At 44.6% G+C, this 20,596-nt stretch overlaps 1 protein-coding gene across 12 annotated transcripts in view; it reads right to left on the reverse strand.

Annotated features, from left to right (window-relative positions):
- The window catches only part of TNC (tenascin C), an 81,351-nt gene extending 65,802 nt beyond the window's left edge, over positions 1–15,549 (reverse strand). For 4 of the 12 annotated variants that reach the window (XM_036432805.2, XM_036432804.2, XM_036432807.2 and 1 more), the window contains exon 1: positions 15,272–15,547. The gene's annotated coding sequence lies outside the window, so the exon portion shown is untranslated. Of the gene's footprint in view, positions 1–15,271 lie in introns of all 12 variants that reach the window. The other 8 variants (XM_036432802.2, XM_036432799.2, XM_036432795.2 and 5 more) reach the window with 4 other exon arrangements.
- Positions 15,550–20,596: the final 5,047 nt, after the last annotated feature.

Genomic DNA, 20,596 nt, shown 5'->3' on the forward strand with positions numbered 1-20,596 from the left:
GATCCAACCCAACCCACAACCTGGGTATGTGCCTGATCTGGAATTGAACCTGTGACCTTTTAATGTACAGGTATACAGGATGACGCTCCAACCAACTGAGCCACACTGGCCAGGGATTGGTTTTTATTTTAGACCCAAGTCAAATGGCCAATACTTAGTACAACACTTCCCAAATACTGTGTTCTTTCTTTAGTTATTTGACTTAAGTGGCTTAAGGTGGTGCTTCGTGGCTTCCTCTCTCCCAACCTCCTAACAGAAGGTTCATTACCAACCAAATTAAGCCCAAATCTTAATCCATAAAACATTTCTGCCTAGACACAATACCAAGTTCATATTTGTGGCTTAGTATACCTAAGAAAAGCTCAGGGAAATATAACTAGGTCCATTGATACATTCAAACCACAAACTGCCCTGGTAAGGTCTGGTTTTAATTTTTGAAATAAAAATTCTGCAGAGCACTTGCTTTTCCTCTTCTATTTCTTGCCTAGACAGAAAAGAAAATAAAAAATGGTCTGACCAAGTGTCAGCAATATAGATTCTTAAAAAATTCTAAAAAAAAAAAAAAAAAAAAAGTTTAAAAAATGCATTTGCATTCATTTCCCAATGGAACAATGGCTTCTTCTGTTTTGGCCTTCATCCAGAATTTTAAGAAATTTGGTTGACTCTTTCACAGTTTTGGAAGTGGTTTTGAACTCTTTAGCCATGATTAACATAAAAGAGATTTATCTAGGTAGAACAGGTTCTAGGTAGACACATGACTCTAGAGATTTTCTAAAAATGGCTAAGACATGATGGCCTATGTCAGTATTATCAGCCACCCAATGCCAAAGATATAGCTAGAAAGGCCTTCGAAAAGCCTGAAGGAGGCACTGTGATGGGAAAGAGAACATAGCTTTAACAGTCAGGAGGACCTGAGGTTAAATTCTGTTTACCTGCTTGAGAACCTTAGACAAAGTCCTATAACTTTTCCAAACTGTGGCTTCTTCACGTGTAAAATAGAGCTCTTTGCAGGGTTATTGGAGATAGTGAGTGGAAGAAAAGCCTGACTATTAATACTAAATGCTAACTAAATGTTAACACCTATTCCCCCTTTCTCTTTCTTTTCTTGTCCTTCCCTATGAGGAAGCTCCATGACATGGAATATACTTTAAAACATAGACCATTATATTGTAGAAGTTCATGAATTGGTGAAGAGATTGAATTGGTTTGGGATGGCAATTCAGATTTTGTTCATGTGTCCAAGTCAGTTAGCTGATGTGGTTCCCAGAACTGCATTGAGAAGGATTTTGTGGCCATGTTTGGACTCAAGGGGAAAATAACTGTGATGGATTAGTAATGTCTGCCATGGGCATGGAATGGAGGGAGTGTTGATATGTATGCCAAATATTTGGCATAGCGAATCTAGATAGCTTTGGCAGTCTTTTCCAGCTCAATGTGCTGATATTCAAATGAATGGAATGCTATTGACTGAAGCTTGTGTCCCAGTGTCGGAGGGAGCCGGGGCAGTCACTGACAATTATAAAAGCTTGTCTGAATCACATTCAATCAAGTTTGATGCATTTTTATAAACATTGACTCCTAAAATGGAAATGTGTCTCCAAGACTGGACATTCAGGGACAACTAAGATTACTCCAGACACACCTTCATCACCTACTTTCTTTCTCAAAATGGGGTCATTTGAATGTTGCCGTAATAACTAACATTGGTAGAAAACACCCATGTCAGGAACTGCTTTACCTGTCTTATGTGGATTATCTCATGGGATCCTCTCCCAGAGGTAGTTGCCTTTATTTTTCTCAGTTTACAGATGAAGGAACTGAGGCTCACCCAGCTCAAGATCATGCATCTTGAAAGGGCAGTAAGGATTTAATTCTGGTGGACTGACTCATGAGTCTGAGACCCCATTCCTGCCCATCAGCTTTGCTATAGTCCTTTAATGTTAAAGGGTAGTTTTTCTGTGACTAAATTAGGACTAACTTCAAAAGGACCCAGTGGTTAGGGTCCAGAATAAATATTAGCCATGAAAGAACTTTATGACTTAGAGCAGGAGGAGCTGCCAATGAGCCTGAAATATAGAGATACTTCTAACCCTTGACTTTGATTGAAGTTAGCTGTACAAACCACATTAACATGCTGACATGTATTAATGCAAGGGGAAAGTTTTTCTAATTAAACATTCTTGGAAACTGCTATTTTGAACCAAATGATCTTTGAAACCAAGCAAATTACACAGCTTTTGGGGTTTCCCAGGGTTTTAAAGTGTTTGTGTTCCCTGGAAATATCCAAGAAAGGGCATTTATAGAATGTTTCCCAAACTCACTTGGTTGTTTAGTGTTTGAAGAACATCACTCTTGGACTATTTATCTTTTCATTTTCTTATAAAGGATAGGGCAAACCTGGCTTTATAATTGTATGGAAAGTAATACAATATTCTTATATAATAAAACCATATAATGCAAATTGACCATCACTCCAGCATACAAGATGGCCGCCCCATGTGGACACAAGATGGCCACCATAAGATGGCCAGCAGGGGAGGGCAGTTGTGGGTGATCAGGCCAGCAGGGAAGGGCAGTTAGGAGTGACCAGGTTTGCAGGGGAGGACTGTTAAGAAGGATAAGGCCTACAGGGGAGGACAATTGGGAGGTACCAGACCTGCAAGGGAGGGCAGTTGGGGAGGACCAGGCCTGCAGGGGAGGGCAGTTGGGGGGGACCAGGTTGGCAGGGGAGGGTTAGGGGTAATCAGAAAGGCAGGCAAGGCATTGGGAACCAACAGTCCTGGGATTGGGCCTAAATGGGTATTTGGACATCCCTCAAGGGTCCCAGATTGAAGAGGGTGCAGGCTGGGCTGAGGGACCCCCCACCCCATGCACAAATTACGTGCATTGTGCCTCTAGTTAATGAATAATAATACAAGAATAGACTCCGTTTCACATACAATGGTAAGACTGCTTTTGTCCCACCCTGTATACTAGAGGAGTAATGAAATACCTATGAATCGTCAGGATTGAGGCTCTCTAGCATGTTAAATTAAGATTGAGGCAAACAGTTTAACCTTTATCCTGTGCCTGACACTTACCAAATGCCATTGGATTGGGACATCGAATGAAGCAAGATTCATTATTCAGGTTGAAGAAATAATATTTATGCGATAAATATCAGAGGGAAATTCAGCATTATTGATGAAAGTAGAGTTGTTAAGATTCCTCAAATGGGACCTCTTAGGAGAATGATGTTGGGGAGTTGGGGTGTGCATGACGATTTTGTTTACATTTTTAACTCAAGAGGAGGCACAAAACCAGATGCACTATAATATCTGTGTCTTGGTCAAATCCTCAAAGCTCTGGGAAATAGCTAATTCTGCTTGAGTCTGGCCTGGAGAGAGCGTGAGTAAGTGAGAGAAAGATAAAGTCAGAAGTAGCAGACAGGGGAGCTTAAAGATCTCTCCTTTCTGGAAAATTGTACCTCACGTTATGCACTATCTGGGGGGAAAAAAGTATGGCTTGCAAGAAATTAGTTTGAGGATGCTAGCATTTAGAAGGTCTAGACATTACAACTTTTATTTTTTAAAGAATGGACTTAGATGAACAAGTTAACAAGTAAATAAATAAGGGAAAATCCCCTTTTAGACAGGATAATTTAATTTAGCATATGACAGAAAAGTCAAGAAATTTGCCCTGAGATAGTGAGGGGCAAAAAGGAATAAAATAAAGAAATGAATAACTCTTCTAAGATTTTTCTATGCTACCTTCAGGTATAGAGTTTGGGATATATTTTTGGAGAGGGACCGACTAGATGAGTATTTCTATTTCAATCTCTCTCTATATACACACACACACACACGCACACGCACGTGTGTGTATATATATGGATATGTATATATGTATATGTGTATATATACACATATATGCATATGTATATATGTATATATACACTAGAGGCCTGGTGCAGGAATTTGGGCATGGTTGGGGTCCCTCTGGGTAGCCTGCAGGAATCAGGCTGAAAAGCGCAATCCAATACAGCATGCAGCTCCTACTTGCCACTCCCTCTCATCCCAGCCCTACTGTGCCTGTTGGCGGGCTTGCACCCAATCAGTCCCGATCGGGAGAGGCTTGCAGCACTCCAGTCATGAGCTTTACATCTGGCACCCTCCCAAGGGGAGTGGCCTGTGGCATCAGGCTGAAACCAGCTCTCTGACATCTCCCGAGGGATCCCAGATTGTGAGAGAGCGTAGGCCAGGCTGAGGGACCCCACCAGTGCACCATCGGCCAGGGAGGTACCATAGGAGAGCTTCAGGGTCTGTCTCTAGCCCATCTCACTCAATCCTGATCAGCTGGACCCCAGCAGCAAGCTAACCTACTGGTCAGAGCGTCTGCCCCCTGGTGTTCATTGGACATCATAGCAAGTGATTGAGCAGCCTTAGCATAATTAGCTTTGATTAGTTGATTGGTTGTTCTGCCATTCAGTATATTTGCATATTTATTATATAGGATAATAATACCCAACTTGCTAGTTCTGCCAATTGAAAATTATGTATATAAATTTAGCACACTGACTGGCAGGTATCAGCAAACTTTTTTTCCAAGTGATTGGATAGTAACTGTTAGGCTTTCAGATAGATGGTCTTTGCCACAAATTCAGTTTTCCAATTGTAGAGAAAGTAGCCATGGCATAAATAAACGAGCATGGCTGTTCCAATTAAACTTTACTTACAAAAGTAGGCCATTACTCAATATATGGTGACCTTTCTGGAATACAGTAGTTAATAAATGGCAACTAGTATTATAAAAACCAAATTTAGATTGAACTAGACAGGAAGGAAACTAACAGTTTGTTGCCAGGCTACTATATACCTGTTCTGTGCCAAGCCTTATGCTAGATGCTTTGGTTATAGATGCCATCAATTATCTTGTTATTTGTCATGGGAACCTGGTGAGGTAGGGATTATTATGATTCTTAGAAAGCTAAATTGGTACTCTGGGAAGGTCAACAACTGGCCTAAGAGACAGAGCTAGTTTTTGGACTTTGAACTACTATATCAGGTTGACTCATCAAGCAACTCTCTGCAGTTTGTAGAAGGGGGGAAAATCAACACTGTCTGATAAAATAAGAGATCAGAGCCCCAACAGACCCCCTTATCTTCTATTTCCTAGACCTCCAGCAGCAATCTGGGGGCTGTTCACATGTAGTCACTGAAATATCTGACCCCTGTCTTCCTTCCAGAGCCTCTGGCGGGAGTTAAGTTTAAACACTTCCCCTTTGGAGGGTGCTTAAGCCAAGGTGTATTGTTCACAAATGCTTATTAGCTTCGAGGAAGATGTTGGCAAGTTTCTTTTGGCCTGAGATGGGGTTCCAGGGTCTGCTGAAGCCAGGCTGTGCTCATTGATCATCTTAGCCAAAAGGAGTTGTTAATTAGGGTTACATCCTGCTTGTATCTACCCCTAGAGCTAGTTTTCTTGTTCTGGGCATGCCTGTTTTGGCTCAAGTGATTTCTTTGGCTTATTACTGTAGGTCTAGGCAAGGGGAGCAAATTCATAGTCCTTTTACATTCTACAAAGCCTTGTGCTCCAGTTTAGAATTGACTGGATTATATTCCAAGATGTTTTTAGATAAATACCCTGTAGGTAAAGGTTAAAAAGTGTGGGGATACTGGGTGAAATAAAGCTGAATAGATTAGCTGCTATAGGATTTCTCAAGTCATGCATTCTTCTACCCAAAATCTCCCATTGGCTTCTAATCACACACAATGAAATCCTAACTCCTAGCCACTGCCTATAGAGCTCATTTCCTCATTCATTCAGATCTCTGCTCCAGCGTCACCTCCATGTGCCATCCTGTCTAAGAGATCAACCTCACACCACCAGTTATTGCCTGTCCCCTTACTGTATTTTATATTCCTTCTTAGCAAATATCTACCTGAAATTGTACTATGAATTTATTTGACTCCTTTCCACTGTCTACCTTCTTCCTCCATAATGTAAAACTCCATGAATAAAAGGGTATTACATATCTTGTTTTCTACTGTATCTATAACCCTTAGAACTATGTATTAGTGGACATATAAACTACGAATTTCCAAGAACAGGACCCAGTCTCAAGTATTCCTCAAACTCTTCTGGTCATAGAATGCTTTTTAAAGTGCATCCTACAGAACACATTATTGGGAAATAATTATTAAGAATCATTACAAAAACAAAGATAAAAAAAACATATTTATAGTAACTGCCAGTTTTGTGCTAAGTAATGCACTGGAATTGCCTCATTTAATCATCACAATAACCTAATTTTTCATTTAATACATATGAGAAATATGAGACTTAGGGAAGTAACTTGGCTAAGATCACATAACAAGCAGATAGCAAGCTCTTGAACCCAGAACTTTCTGATGCTACAGCCATACTATTACTTATTATCCAATCCTTCCCTTGGGTGTGAATTTCTCCATATTCTAAGATAGAGAACTGTTTGTCTCCATTCCTTTCTTGAGCCCTTTCCTGCTTCCCACTAGTTGTAGGCTGACCCTTGTTATGACCTCCAGATTTTCCTATCTCCTGTGACTCAGCCTCAAATCCCCAGATGGACCTCCTCTGTCCTTGGTACTGGTTTTTACAAAATCCCAGGCAGTGCATGCTGTGATCACGAGGGCCACCTCTGAAAGCAAGGACATCCCATGAGGTCTGTGTCCCCAGACTGTGCTGGCTTCCTCCTGGCATATACTATGACATCACTCTGCAGGGCTGAGAAACAAGAGGGCAAAGTATGAAAACAATTCCAAGGTCTGGGCTTTTTGAATAAAGTCTGCTGAGGAAGAGGAAGTCCAAACCTGGGAAACAACAAGGACTGCTGCCTGCTATTGAGAATTAGTTTTATTCTAGTTGAGCTCGGTCACAGATAAAATGGGTACAGATTCTCATTTCAAGAGCTTCATTAGCAGGAGGAGTCATCCTGTGGGCAGACAGGCAATTCCAAAATGACATGCTAATGATAGAGAAAAACAAGGGGTAAAAGGTCATCTCATCTCCCTGGAGAAGGTGGTTGGTTTCTAAGCTGAATTTTGAAAGGAGATTGTGAGTAGGTGAAAAACATAAGGTCATTTGAGGAAAGGGAATAGCATTTGAAGGGCATACAAGGCATGCAATTGTTGGCTGGTATGGAGGGCATTTGGAGACCAGGAGCCAGATCATGAAAAACACTGAATGCCAGGCTGGGAATTTGAATTTTTCCTGTGGTCAGAAGAGAACCATTTGAACATCTTTAGGCTTGGGAGGAATGTGACTGCTACAACCTAAGGCTGGTGGGATGGGGCCAATGGGGATGCTGTTGATTTACTTGTCAAGGCAGAAGAGTCCACAAGATTTGGTGTATGGAAGGGTAGTAAAAATGTGGAAAGGGAGACAGAGTTAATCCTAGATTTTAGCTTCATTACATCTGCTCATAGAGGAACAGATTGGGGAGAAGGGCAATGGGTCAGTTTCAGCTTGGGTCACTTTGAATGTCATGCCTTTGAATAAAATACATTTGAAGTCCTTGCCTTGGAAGCTGCCCTGGGGTGATTTTAAGAGGAAGCATGGTTTCCCAATGAACTACAACATTTAATTCAAAACACCTGGCTTCACCTCATAAATGGAAGAGAAGCTTAAACAAGACAGTCTTTCTTAGTGGCAGCCATATTACTGATTGTTCATCATCAACAGAAGTACAGGAAGGTTGGATAAATTTGTCATTAATGAGAAGTTGTCAGAAACTAGCGACATTGGGCAGGCACTTTAAGATGGTTCCCAATAATACTGCCTCCTGCTTGTCACATCTTGTCATTCTCTTTGAGTGTGGGATGGTCTAGTGGCTTGCTTGCGACCAATATGGCTACAGTGATGGGATGTCACTTGCACTATCAGGATGTCTGTCTTGCTGACAGGCTCTATGGTTTGATGAAGCAAATGTTAATATTGGAGACACATAGGTGGAAGGAAGTGAGGGTGGTCTTGAGCCACAGGCAGCAGGGAATTAAAGCCCTCAATCCAACAGCCCTGGAGGAACTGAGGCTAGCCAACAGCCACCTGAGTGAGCTTAGAAGTGAGTCTTCAGACAAAACCTCAATCCTGGCCAACCCTGTGATGGCAGCCTCATGAGAGACCCCGAGATTGAAAACCTATCTAAGCTGAGCGTGGAATCCTGGCCTATAGAAACCATAACACAAGAAATGTGTGCTGTTTGTTCACAATAGATAACAAATACAGAGAACTCCTTGCTCGATGTATGCCAAAGCTATTCAAAGAGTAAAACTGTTAATTTTTCCCTTTTAAACAATGTATTAACCCTGACACTTTTTATATTATCTCTGGCTTCCAAGAGCAGGAGTCAAAGGAACTATAATTCAGTCCTGACCATGTTGCCAGTTGGCATGAAATCTTAGATTCCCCCCCCTGTGGGTCTCAGTTTCACTATCTTTAAAGTGAAGGGAATAAACTAGGCCACCAATTTACAAAACCTCCTTTTTTTGGTCACAGAACTCTTTCATTAAATGACATTTCACGAGGAAGCTCAGTGTGCAAAACAGATAAAAGTGGTGGTGTTTTAGTTGAAATAAGGTCGAGAGCAGCCCTGGCCTTTTGAAAAACAACAAAAAACACAAAAACTAAGTTTTTAATTATTTCAGAGAGGGAGAGAAATGAGAAATGTCAATGAAGAGAGAGAATCATTGATCAGCCACCTCCTACATGCCCCCTACTGGGGATTGAGTCCACAACCCAGGCATGTACTCTGACTGGGAATCAAACCATGACCTCCTAGTTCATGGGTTCACAACCACCAACCAAGATTGGCTGGCCTAGCCTAGCCCTAACCTTTTAAAACCAGTGGCCAAGTCCTTGGCTTGAATATTACTGAGCCCTTTTAGTTTCAATGTTCTATGCATCTTAGGGATATTTTTTGTTTTGTTTATTTTCTAACAACCTACACCTAGAGGTTAGATCAATGTTCTGTGACATCTCTGTATTGTTTGTTAGGACAATGAACACAAATATGTTTCTAGCTAGTCGCCTGCTGTCCCCAACCTCTGTTCTTACCCTAAAAAATACCAGAGTGTGGAGTGGCACGGTGAAAGAAGCACCATTTGGGAGTTAGGCCTGGGGAGGAGCCAAGCCACAACTTGTAATTTGAGCAAGTGACAGCATTTCCGGCCTCAGTTCACTTATAGTTGCGGGGAGAATCTAAGAGTCATGCATAGAAATGTTACTTATACGTGTGTAAATCTATGAGTATCCTACCTTGTTAAATTTATCTGGCATGTGAATAGGCTTCATAAATCAAAGAGCACAGCTAAGAAGAAAAGCAATGCTGTGCTGTTGCTCCATTTCCTTTGGGCCAGCAGTTTCTTCAGCACCTTCCCCAGGGCCTGTGACCTGCCTGCAGGTGGAAAGGCTTCAGGATAAAGATCTGCCTCATGGATGCACTTGACATCAATGGCAGTCAGGTGGAAGGGGAGCCAATGGGGGGAGCACAGAACTTTGTGGAAACCAGAAAGCGAGCATGTACACCAGCCTGCCAGGCACACTCGCTTCACTCAGCCTGTACTTGACCATGTGTGTCCATGCTCCAGGTCTCAGGGTATGGGAGGGATAAGGTATGCATTAGGCTCATTCTCCTACAGCTCATAGCTCAGCAGAGGAAACATTACATCAGAAACCACACACTATTACTGAGTCTACAGGAAGTGAGTCCCAAAGGAGCAAGTTAGAGAGCCCAACAGTGGCAACGCCGCTGGAAAGAACACGAGGGCCAGGCAGACAAGATTTTGACTCTTCCTCAGATTTGCTGTGTCTGGCCCTCTCTGGCGTCAGAGATGAATTATGGTGCTGAGCACAACTTGCTCACCATGCTGATTATAAACACTTGCTTGGGATTTGAAACTGGCTCTGAGTTCTGGCTCCAGCAACAAGCTGTGTGATGCTGGGGAAGGAAGCTACATAAACTCTTACAACCTCAGGTTCCAGTGTCTGAATTGCTGGAAACAACGGTGCATGATTCAATGGCATAATGCCTGTAGAGTACTCAGTAAATATTGGCTATTATGATCATTCCCGAGGCCCCTCCTAGGAGAACTTTTTGAACATGTGCATGCAGAAGTCAGTAGCAGCCAGTTGTCCTCCAGGGTCAGAGTTGATCAGCGGTTAATTCTAAAGCAGACTGTCTACTCAGAGCTTACGAAATACCTCTGGATCTTGACATAGATTGTTTGGAGAGGTTTCAAGGGCCAACCAAACCTATTTGGGTTGCTACAGCTGCATCATGAAGATCTGTGAATTGCAGGACATTTAAAAAACCTGAGCTAAGTTGGCGTAAAATAATTTTTATCATTCCCACTGACAAATACACTAAAATACACATAGAAGGGATTTTCCACTCATGGTCTTCTTTCAACATGAGCATTTCCATTTTATTCAATGGTGGAGGGTCAGAGGGACTCCTTAAGCACTGAACTAGGCGGTTGTTAAAGTTCAGGAGCAGCTGGAATCCTGAGACAGAGGAGAAGGAAACAGAGTAAGATTTCTGAGCTTAAGGGCATAACTGGGAGAGACAAAGAAAAGGTCTGGTCCCAGGGTTATAATCAGGTAGGACACAGACTTTTCTCGTAGATGAGGCCACTGCTTGGGTGACAGCATTGCCTGGAGTGTGAAGGGGTTTCCCCGCTTGGAAAGGAGACTTCATCTATGTTTCCCACGTGTTGAAGGTGTTCATTCCAGCCTGGGATTAGATTCAAGGGGGTTCCCTGTCATCCTCAAAGTGAGAAGTGATTGAATCCTCACCCTCCTCTCTGAGGCTACAGGAGAGCTTGTGGCTCAGAACCGACGGCCATTTCCGGATCCCCCGGGAGTTCACTGCCCCAAGGCTGCACACCAATTTGACTTTCTCTCCCCGTTGGCCCTTTTAAAACCAGGTGCTCAGTTCACCTGGCTATCAGAGAGGGTGCGGGTACAGCCCTGCTTTCCCAGGCAGAGCGCCCACCTGTCCTGCATGGAACTATGTGAGCATCTTTCTGCAATGAAAAATCAGCGGTAAGGACCTCACTGCTACCTTCAGAATCATTCTTCTCTTTCCCGGGGCTGAAATTTGACCTTTTCTGTTTCCAGGCAGAGAAGGGCCCCACGAAGGTTGACCTTGCCAGAGGGCCATGAAAAATGATATATGCCGGCCATTCCGTAAAATCAATAGACAGCAAAGGGTGGGGGGCTTCTCTGCCGCTTGGCCAATCACTGGGAGACGTTGCTTAAGGCTCTGTAAGAGGGAAGCCTGGCCTGCCTTTAGGAGACAAGGCGGCATAGTGGAAAGAATGGGAGGGCTTTAGCCAGAAGGCTTGGGTTCAAAGCCAATTATGGAAAACCCTCAGATGAGTCACTTAACTTCCTTGAGCCTTGATTTTTTTTTTTTTTGGCCATAAAATGGAGCTAGTCATTCATAACTCTGTTAGAGTTGTTAGAGTGGGAATTATGAGACACCACAGTCAAACCCTTCTTCACACAAGGGGTATATAACCTTCAACATTAACTAGTGTGTGTGTGTGTGTGTGTGTGTGTGTGTGTGTGTTTTACCATCACAAAGAGATTGTGAATTAAGAGTCAACTAAATGTTACCTACTTTCTGCTTTTCAAACAGACACGATTTAGTGTGGAGGGACTTGTGCTTGAAGCCAGATGGATATGTTTTCCCTGTAAGAAAGCATGGGAGTGCTATGGCCAAATGGCTCGGTTGGTTGGAGTGTTGTCCCATACACCAAACATTCTGGGGTTTGATTCCATTTTGGGGCAGCCATCTAGGTTTGGGATTCCATCCTCAAGTGGGGGGATATATGAGCAGCAACCAATGGATGTCTCTCTCTCTCTCATCAATGTTTCCCTCTCTTTCTCTCTCCCTTCCTCTCTCTCTAAAAATATATCCTAGGGTGAGAATAAAAAATAAAAAAAGCCTGGGTGTATGTCAACAGAAATCAATAATAGGTAGGGGAGAATGGGCATTCTGAGTTGTTTGTGAGCCTTAGAAAGGTTAGGATTAAGTGGGACGTGTTTTTCATTCTGTCAGCCTGAATTCCCTTTCCAAATTCCATTCTGGTTATATGATCAGGCTACCACTGAATTTATGGGTGGCCACAATCTGGCTGGAGGGGCAGATTTAGTCAGAAAGGAAGTTTATTCCTTCTAAAGGCAGTGCAAGCAGCAGCAGTAATTGGCATGCACACAGTGCAATGTGCTTCTGACTTGGGAGTTATGGGGACCTGGGTCTGAAAACTGGCTCCATCCCTCTGAGTCCGAGAACTCAGGAAAATGGTCGCGTTCTCTTTGCTTTTCAAGCCAAGTCTCTGTCTAGTAGGTTTGGCCCATTCCTCAGGGACATGCAGCTACTTAGTGAGATGATGTACGCAAAGGGCCTATAGATTATCATTACATTAATTAATCATCCTTCTTGTCTGATCACTGTGGCTAGGACTTCTGCACTGTGTTGCGTAAGAGTGGTGAAAGCAGACATCCCTGTCTTGTTTCTGATCTTAAGGGAAATGCCTTTAGTTTTTGCCCATTGAGTTTGATGTTAGCTATGGGTCTGTCATACATGGCCTTTATTCCGCTGAGAAGAAAACAGAAATAGAGGTATGGATGCATGCCACACACTGGCAACTGTCGGAGAGGGGAGGGGAGGGGAGGGGAGGGGAGGAGAGGGGAGGAGAGGGGAGGAGAGGAGAGGAGGAGAGGAAAGAAGAAGGATCAGTCAAAGAACAGATACATAATCCACACGCACAGACAACAGTGCTGGTGCCTAGAGGGAAGGGGGCAGTGCTTTGGCAGGGGTGAGCAAGGGGGAGATGGGGACATCTGTAACAGTTTCACAATAAAAGAAAATCATCTTTCCTTTAGCATTTTATACTTCCCACACATATTCTTGTCTACTGTGCTACTTAGGAAACTGCTCCGACTTCCATTAGAGGTGGGAACTCAGAGAGGCGCAGATCCTGGTCAAAGGGGAAAATTGCAGCCTAGATGCACACCACCTGGCTCCATTGCTTCTAACTGTGTTTTCTGTGTTGAAGGTTCTATGGAAATGTCCCAGAGGCTGAAAGCAACAGGCTGAATATTGGACCCTCCATCCCAATTCAACCCCATCGGCCCCACATTTCCCTGCCAGATATTGGGGTTTTGCCCTCAATTTCATTTAATGAATGTGAAAACCATTGGCTGAGAACATTAATTAGTCTTGGACAAATCCTTGCAAATAATCAAGCAAAGAAAAGCCTCTGTTTATTGAGCTCTTACTATGTGCCAGGTAGTGTGTCAAAAATTTGCCAGGTCTGATCTCATCTGAGCTCTGTGAGGTTAAGATCAATCTGCTCCTCCTATAGGGAGGGCAAAGCTGAGGGCTGAGAGGTCAGTGATGCCTTGGGGGTTGCGGAGATTGTGGGAGATGAGATAGGGAAACTAGGTATTTCAAACAAGGCATTAAAAAAAACACACACACTTTAACAATAAGATTAGCAGCACCCCATTCAATCTTTATCTAATTCATTCCATTCAGGCAAATCAGATAATATTCATATCACGCACCCTTTCTTCCCCTAAACACTGTCAGTCACCTCATTACAGCTCACTGGGTCGAAGTGCACTCACATCTATTGCAAAGGGCTCCAATACACCCTCTGCCAGCAAACTTCCCACGGTTTCCGTAGCACAGGACAGACCTCTCCCCAGTCCTGAGTGAGCTTGTCAGGTTGCAGGGAAAGGCGGAAAGCTGGCTGGGTGGGCAGCAGGTCTTATTTCTAAAGCACATATGGGAAAGCGCCATAAAGAAGGGGGAAAAGTCCACAGAACCTGAAAAAGCAGTATTCATTCTTCAAGCGGGGCTCTCGCGGGCTCTCCCTCTGGATGAAAGCATTGCCAAAGAGTCCCCCAGCAGCACGGTGCTTTATGGCCGCAGCTTTAGAATCTGCAAAGGCCCGAACTCAAAACCCGGCGCATTCCGGAATCAGAACCCAGCATTTATACCAGCCCCAGGCGGCTCCCTTTTCTCCCAACCTGTGCCAACACAGCTTCCTGCTTGTAAAATGCAGCCAAGACTCTGACCTGCTAGCCTAGTGAGACGCCTCAGACCTGGCAAGATAAAATGCCAGGGAGTGGGACAGGCGGTGAGGAACACACGAGAAGCAATCCGACATTGGCCAAACGCCCCCTTTAACCTCCAAGGTGAGGGCAGATGGGGAAATCCCAATGATTATCGAAACTTCCAGTTACTGAGCAATCACTCATTTTCTCTTCTTAAGGACAACAGAAGTGATCCTGCCCATTTTAGAGAAGTAGAAACTGAGGCTCAAAGAGGTTATGTACTTACAACAAAGTCACACATGGGGTGGGGGTGGTGGGGATACGAAAGGGATCCCCAATATCAAAACCTAAGCTCTTAATCCCCTACAGCACCAATGAAGGAGGGGAGCCCCTGGATTCTTTCCAGCCAGCCAGGCGAAATAGGGCTCCCCTCATCCTGGGGGAGAATTTGTTTCTTAGGGCTTTCTCTAAAGAGGAGTCAGGAGGGAGAGGCGATTCTAGAAAGATATGGCACACTGCTGGCTCCAAGCGCCCCAAACATGCCCATGTGCCCAGCCCCAGGACCAGTGAGACAGGAGGCATCCGCAGAGTCCCCACCCTTCAGAACAGAGGTGTCCAGCTCTCTGGTCTCAGAGCCTGAGGCAGTCTGTTCCCCTGGCCCTAGGAGTCACCTTGGGGCTCCTGTCCCCAGCCCTCACCCCCTCCCAGGTCTGACCACAGGGCGGATGTTGTGGGATGAGGGGACGATACCAAAGGGGAAGTGTAAGGTGAGGGCTGCTTAGGTGTAAATGTGTATTGTTCTCTCCACAATCAACCTCCCCTATCCCATCCCAGCTTAAGGCTCTCCACAAACTTCAGTGCGCAAACTCATCTTCCCTAACGGCCCAGAAACCTGCACAGGTGAACCGGCTAGGCAGGGAGTGAAGCGAAAGTTCTTATTTTCCCCTCTGAAGAATGGCACAGATAAAAACTTTTTTCACAGAAAGTTCCTTCCATGTGTGACTATTCATAGAACCAGAACAAACGGACGAAAGTTTACAGCAAACAGCCCAGGTGCACCCAGATCAGAATAAATAGCGGCGCAGAGAAGACAAAAGTTTTGTAATCAGGAAAAAAGCAACCCAGTTGGTACCAGGAAGGCAAACAGTATGTCATAATGATCTGTGGTGATGGGGCGAAGCAGACTTACCTTTGGGAGCTGGCAAGGACCTAGATTCTTAACGAACCAGCTCCATGGAATGAGCGCCCGGAGGGGAGGTGAGCAGCAGCGGCTCCCAGGTGGCTGCCCGGAGTCCCCGTGCCTCTCGCCGCCTTTGTTCCAGGAGGGGCTGGCGTGTGTGCGCGGGAGCGCGTGGGACAGTAGGCAGGCTGTGGCCGGTGCAGCCAGCTTTGGCTGGCTTATATAGTGAGCTCCTTCCTCTGTAATGGGACGCCTCGCCTCCAGACATCCTTTCCCACTTTTTCGGTTGGCGAATTAAAGGAACAGCCCTCCCAGCGGAGGAGCGGGGTTAGCTCATGAAAGAGCGCTCTGCCTGCTCTCTGCCAGGAAAAGAGCTCATTTGCATACAATTTATGGCGAAAGTAGGAATTCCTGCTTCCCTCCCTCCTGCCCCTGACTCAGAGCAGCTGGGAGCGATGTGTGAGTTTTGCTTTGCTCGCCGAAGGGATTTTCTAATTGAGACAGAAGCCCAGGGAGGGAGAGGGAGCAGGATCAGGATCAGGGGGTCTGGCTCTGAACCTCCCAGGGCTGGAAACGTGACCTGACCAGGGCGCCCTGGGCTCTGCGCAGCAGCTGCTCAGTGGCACCTCCGAGAAAGCAAATGTGTTCCTGGAAAGAGGAGATAAAGCCCTGCAGAAGCTGGGGAGGTTTGGGTTTCTCTGGGCCAGCAGAAAGATAGTCAGGATTAGTTCTCCGCAGGTGGAGACAGAGCCACAGCCCGGATCAGTCCCACATCTCCTCTGGGAGGCAGCCATGCCAGCTGCCTGGAGGCAGCATTGTCCCAGCCCCCGTGCCCCGCAGGGAGCAGCCTTCTGACCCTGTGCATGCCCTGCGCCTGGTCCTGTCTTCTAAGCTGCATATCTCGGGGAAAGTTCTCCGACGCTTATTCTCAATGTTGAAAGGTGTCGGCCACAAACAAAAAGGAAAAAAAAAAAAAGGAATGTCTGGGGAGGAAGAACTGTCTCCATAGCCTTCTAGGTTTTCTGCCCTGTTTAAGAATTAAATTGGCTTGAGATGGATTAACAGGAGGAAATAAAATTGACTTTTGTATGTGTGGGGACTCCAAAGAATATGAAGAGTCCCTAGATGGCTAGGCAGAGGGGCTCACCTGCTATTCTGAAGGAAGGAGAAGGGGCAGGAGTGGGGCTGCAAAGGGGAGGAAGGTAAACCACATGAAGAAGATGACAGAACAAATATTTGCTAGGCCACCCGGAGACAAGAGGACACACAGAGGACTTTGGTCTTCAAGCCCTGCCCCCCATCCTTTGTAGATGCCTCTGCTGATAGTGCCCACCCTGGACAATCCTTTAAATTCCTTTTAGCAGTTAAGGGGACAGGTTCAAAAAGCCCTGCCTGAGTCTTTTGTTTCTTAAAAACAATCAGCCTAAAACATTCCCCATGCCAAAGAAACACCTTTTGGGGTGGCAGCATCCTGCTCCCTCCAGTAACAACCTAATCTTTGACACATAAGCTGCGCCTCTGCCCTCCAGCCTGCTGTGGGCGGCTTCTAAGCTCTGAGTCATCATGGGTTTGGTGGTTAGGAAGCATCCAGTACCCTCAGGGCACACACAGGCATTTGAGGGGACGGGGAAGAAGCGAATCCAGGGCACGGGACCCATGCTTGAGCTTGTCACAGCACATGGTCGTTTTGTGATAGTTGAGGGACATGAGGCATCATGGAACCTGTAGCTGGCGCTGAGCCCTCCTCCATTAGGTACCAGGCAAAGTGCTTTATTGACGTTATTTTGTAACATCTTGGCAATCACTCTGTGATAGGCAACAAGTTCTGGCTCACCCTTTTCACAGACAAGAGACTGAGGTTCAGAGAAGTAATTGAAGTTTGGTAGCAACCATACTTAGGTAAAAACTGCTGTTTGAATTTTAGCCCTGCTATTATCAGCTTCCAAATGGAGACCTGGAGGCTAAGGCAGTTTTCCTGTGCCTGTGGACCAGGACCACGGGAGATTGATTCCCATTGACTCAGTAGCTTCAGGAGTAGAAACTGTAATAACCTTTAGAGATTAACTGCTCAGCTCTGCTTCTGTACTATCTGCTATCACAAGATAGGGCCTCATTCTCACTTCCAGCAGGATGTGGCTGGGAACAACACTGAGGGCTGTTCCCAGCCTTTAGAATTTAGAATTTAGAACAAAGGAAAATTTTTGTGGTTTAGACTTTTAAAAGGACTGCCTATACCTGGACAGTGCGGTCGTGAGTGCGGCCACCTGCATGTGGTGCTCTTGCAGCCATCCTGGCCAGTTCAATAAATCCTTGCCTGCTTTTTTTAGTCAACCATCAGCCTCTGGTGGTCTTATTCTGACTCCAAGGTTCGACCCCACAACAGTAATGTAACCCCACTAAGGGAATACACCAGGAAGCAGTCAGATTATAACACGGGGCTCCATCATTCTTCCTATTACACATAAAAGCCCAGAAGCACTGCAGGCTGATGTCTAATGCCTTAATAGATTATAACACTGCTTGTATAAACATCACTGCCACGTTTGAATGTGGAAGATATGCTTCTCTGTTCGGGAGAGCTAATTCAGAGATGCCTGATTTTTACTAACCACTAATCAGAAATTTCAATTAGCCACCTATTTTCAATACTGAATGATATCACCTCTATGCTTGTGATTTTTATTGTTGTGGGCCTTAGTTTCCCCATCTGAAAAAAGTGGGACAAGGTTATCCCTATGGTCGCTCTGGCTCTGGTATCCTAGGTTTCTCTGCTTAAGTGACTGTCCCAGAAGGCAAGAAAGCCCATAAGTAGTCATGTCACAAAATAGCTCATTTGAACTTTTGAACTATTTTGGCTAATTCAAATGTTAGTTGTTTTGGAAGTTTTTAATTCTGTGTTTTAGCCAAGCACATTGTAGTAGCACAAGGCTGAGTCTTCCAACCGGTAGTGAATGCTTCCATGCCTTTTGGCTTTCCAATGTCTACCAAGTTGAGCTTCTGGGTTAGGGAAGAAAGCACTAGAATAGCACATAAGCCATGGCATTTAGGCTGCATTTACACATCATATAGAATCAATGTATATTAACAACGATATGTGCTTTTAACAAGATAAAGAAGCATTAATTGCCTCTCCATGTATAATTATGTCTATGGAGAGCCGGCAGCCAAAGCATACTCAGCCCAGGGCGCCTTATGTGCCATGCCAGCTCAGCCAGGTTCAGTGAACCCAAGTGGGGGTGATGAAGGATTAAAAAAAGATAGACAAGAGAAGGAAAGCAGCGCCATAGACTACAAGCCCTGTCTTTATTTTATAGCCGATGCCATGAGGCAAAGTAGGGTGTGGTCAAGATGTTTACAACATTCTCGTGACTTTTGATCCTACTCAGTTACATGCACCTGACCAAGCTTTGTTTACTTGCAGCCTATGTCACTTAGGCACATGGGGCCATGTGTTCAGACCATTGGTCCAAGCTTACAACTACAGCTGTTGGCTATAATTGTGCTGGGAGGGCTCTGCCCTCCAGGATGGGATTTGCACGTGGCCAGCAGAGGACTGTGCATAGGGTTGAACCTGTCTAAACACTGTAGCTGTGCCCCACATAAGTCTAATTTTTCCTCTTTCACTCTAGGCTTCTAGAGGACAGTGACCATGCCTGCATTTTCTGTGTCTAGCACAGAGCCTTGGGTATAACAGAAGCTCAGTAAATGTTCACTGAATGAATGGAGGAACATGTGAATATTTGAAGTGCTATGCTTTATAATGAAATCCTTTCTTTTTTTACCCATAGACCATAAGAAGGAAATTAGATTACTGTATTCAACACAGCCATTACACAGATGAGAAAAGGGGAGCCCAGAGAGGTGGCTTAGCCAAGGCCTGCATGGCTGCTTTCCATGCAGATGGTCACCACAGTCAGAACTGAGCAATCAAGCCATGCGAGACATTACGACAAAGGATACTTATGAGATTAATAACCACTCATCCTCCTGTTTGCCAGAGGCCACACGTCTTGGCTTCTGTCTTACTGTTGCATCCTTCTTAGTACTGCTTATAAACACCACCTCTGCACAGAGTTCTCAGCCAGAGACGGATTTTGTTCTTACTCATTTGCAATCCTCATTCACGGGTTGTTGGTGTAGGCTGTAGATTTGAGGCCAGAAGGAACGTGGGGGTTTGCCTCAGGTGAATTCATTCTCATTTCCTTAAAGGTCTGTAATACACCAATGAGTGAAATACTGGCCAGGACTGGCACTATCTGAGGAAGCCAAGTGTCCATTTCTTTGAAAAATCTGTCATCCACGTCCCAAGGGACCCCTTGCTTCCCACCTCTGCTTATCCACTCTTTCACTGTTCTTCTTCTAACTCCCATCCAAAGGTCCCATGTGACTTGATATTGGCCAGAAATTTCTTCCAAAGCAACAAAGGAGCTCTAGTCCCACACAATAGGCTAGTCATTCAACCAGTTGCCCTTTTAGAGTCAAGGTTCCCCAGTCTTTCTTCGGTGCTCTTTTTATCCATCTTTTTGCACTTTTTAAAAAAAAATATATTTTATTGATTTTGTACAGAGAAGAAGGGAGAGAGATAGTTAGAAACATCAATGAGAGTCATCGATCAGCTGCCTCTTGCACACCCACTACTGGGGATATGCCCGCAACCAAGGTACATGCCCTTGACCGGAATCGAACCCGGGATCCTTCAGTCCCCAAGCCGACGCTCTATCCATTGAGCCAAACCGGTCTCGGCTCTTTTTGCACTTTTCATTGGTAAAAAAAAAAATCTCAGAGGACAATGGTCATTGAATGAGTAGCAAGATAAGGAGAGTTTCCCTGTCTAATGGAATAGAGCAAATTAGCAGTGTAATCAACCCATAATTAGGTTTTCTGGTCAGCATGGCAGAGTGCAAAGAGCTTTGGTTTCTTGTAGGGTCAAATCTTGATGGTGCATCAATATACTGTATGACTTTGACCAAATCCCCCCCTTCCCTGATTTTCAGTGCCCTAGTAACAAATGAGCAATTGTAAGGATCTTAGCAACTTAAACATTTGAAGTAAAAAAAGTAAAATAAATAATTCAGAAGCCTCTGAGCCTTTTCACATTCAATACCCTGTCCCTAAAATAACCCTTTTCCCACTTTATTCACATGGCAAATTCCTATATTATTTTTCAAGATTTACTTCAGAGTAGTTCTAAGAGTTTCCACGACCTTATATTCAGAGAGAAGGGCCCCTCCACCATGCTTATCCAGACTTCCATTTTTAGCACAGTGCATAAATTGCCTAGTATTAGACCATGGATACTTTTCATCTGTTTATTCACAAATCTGTTTATAGTCA

Source organism: Pipistrellus kuhlii, unplaced genomic scaffold (genome assembly GCF_014108245.1).
Source record: "Pipistrellus kuhlii isolate mPipKuh1 unplaced genomic scaffold, mPipKuh1.p scaffold_m20_p_12, whole genome shotgun sequence".
Lineage (NCBI taxonomy): Eukaryota > Metazoa > Chordata > Mammalia > Chiroptera > Vespertilionidae > Pipistrellus > Pipistrellus kuhlii.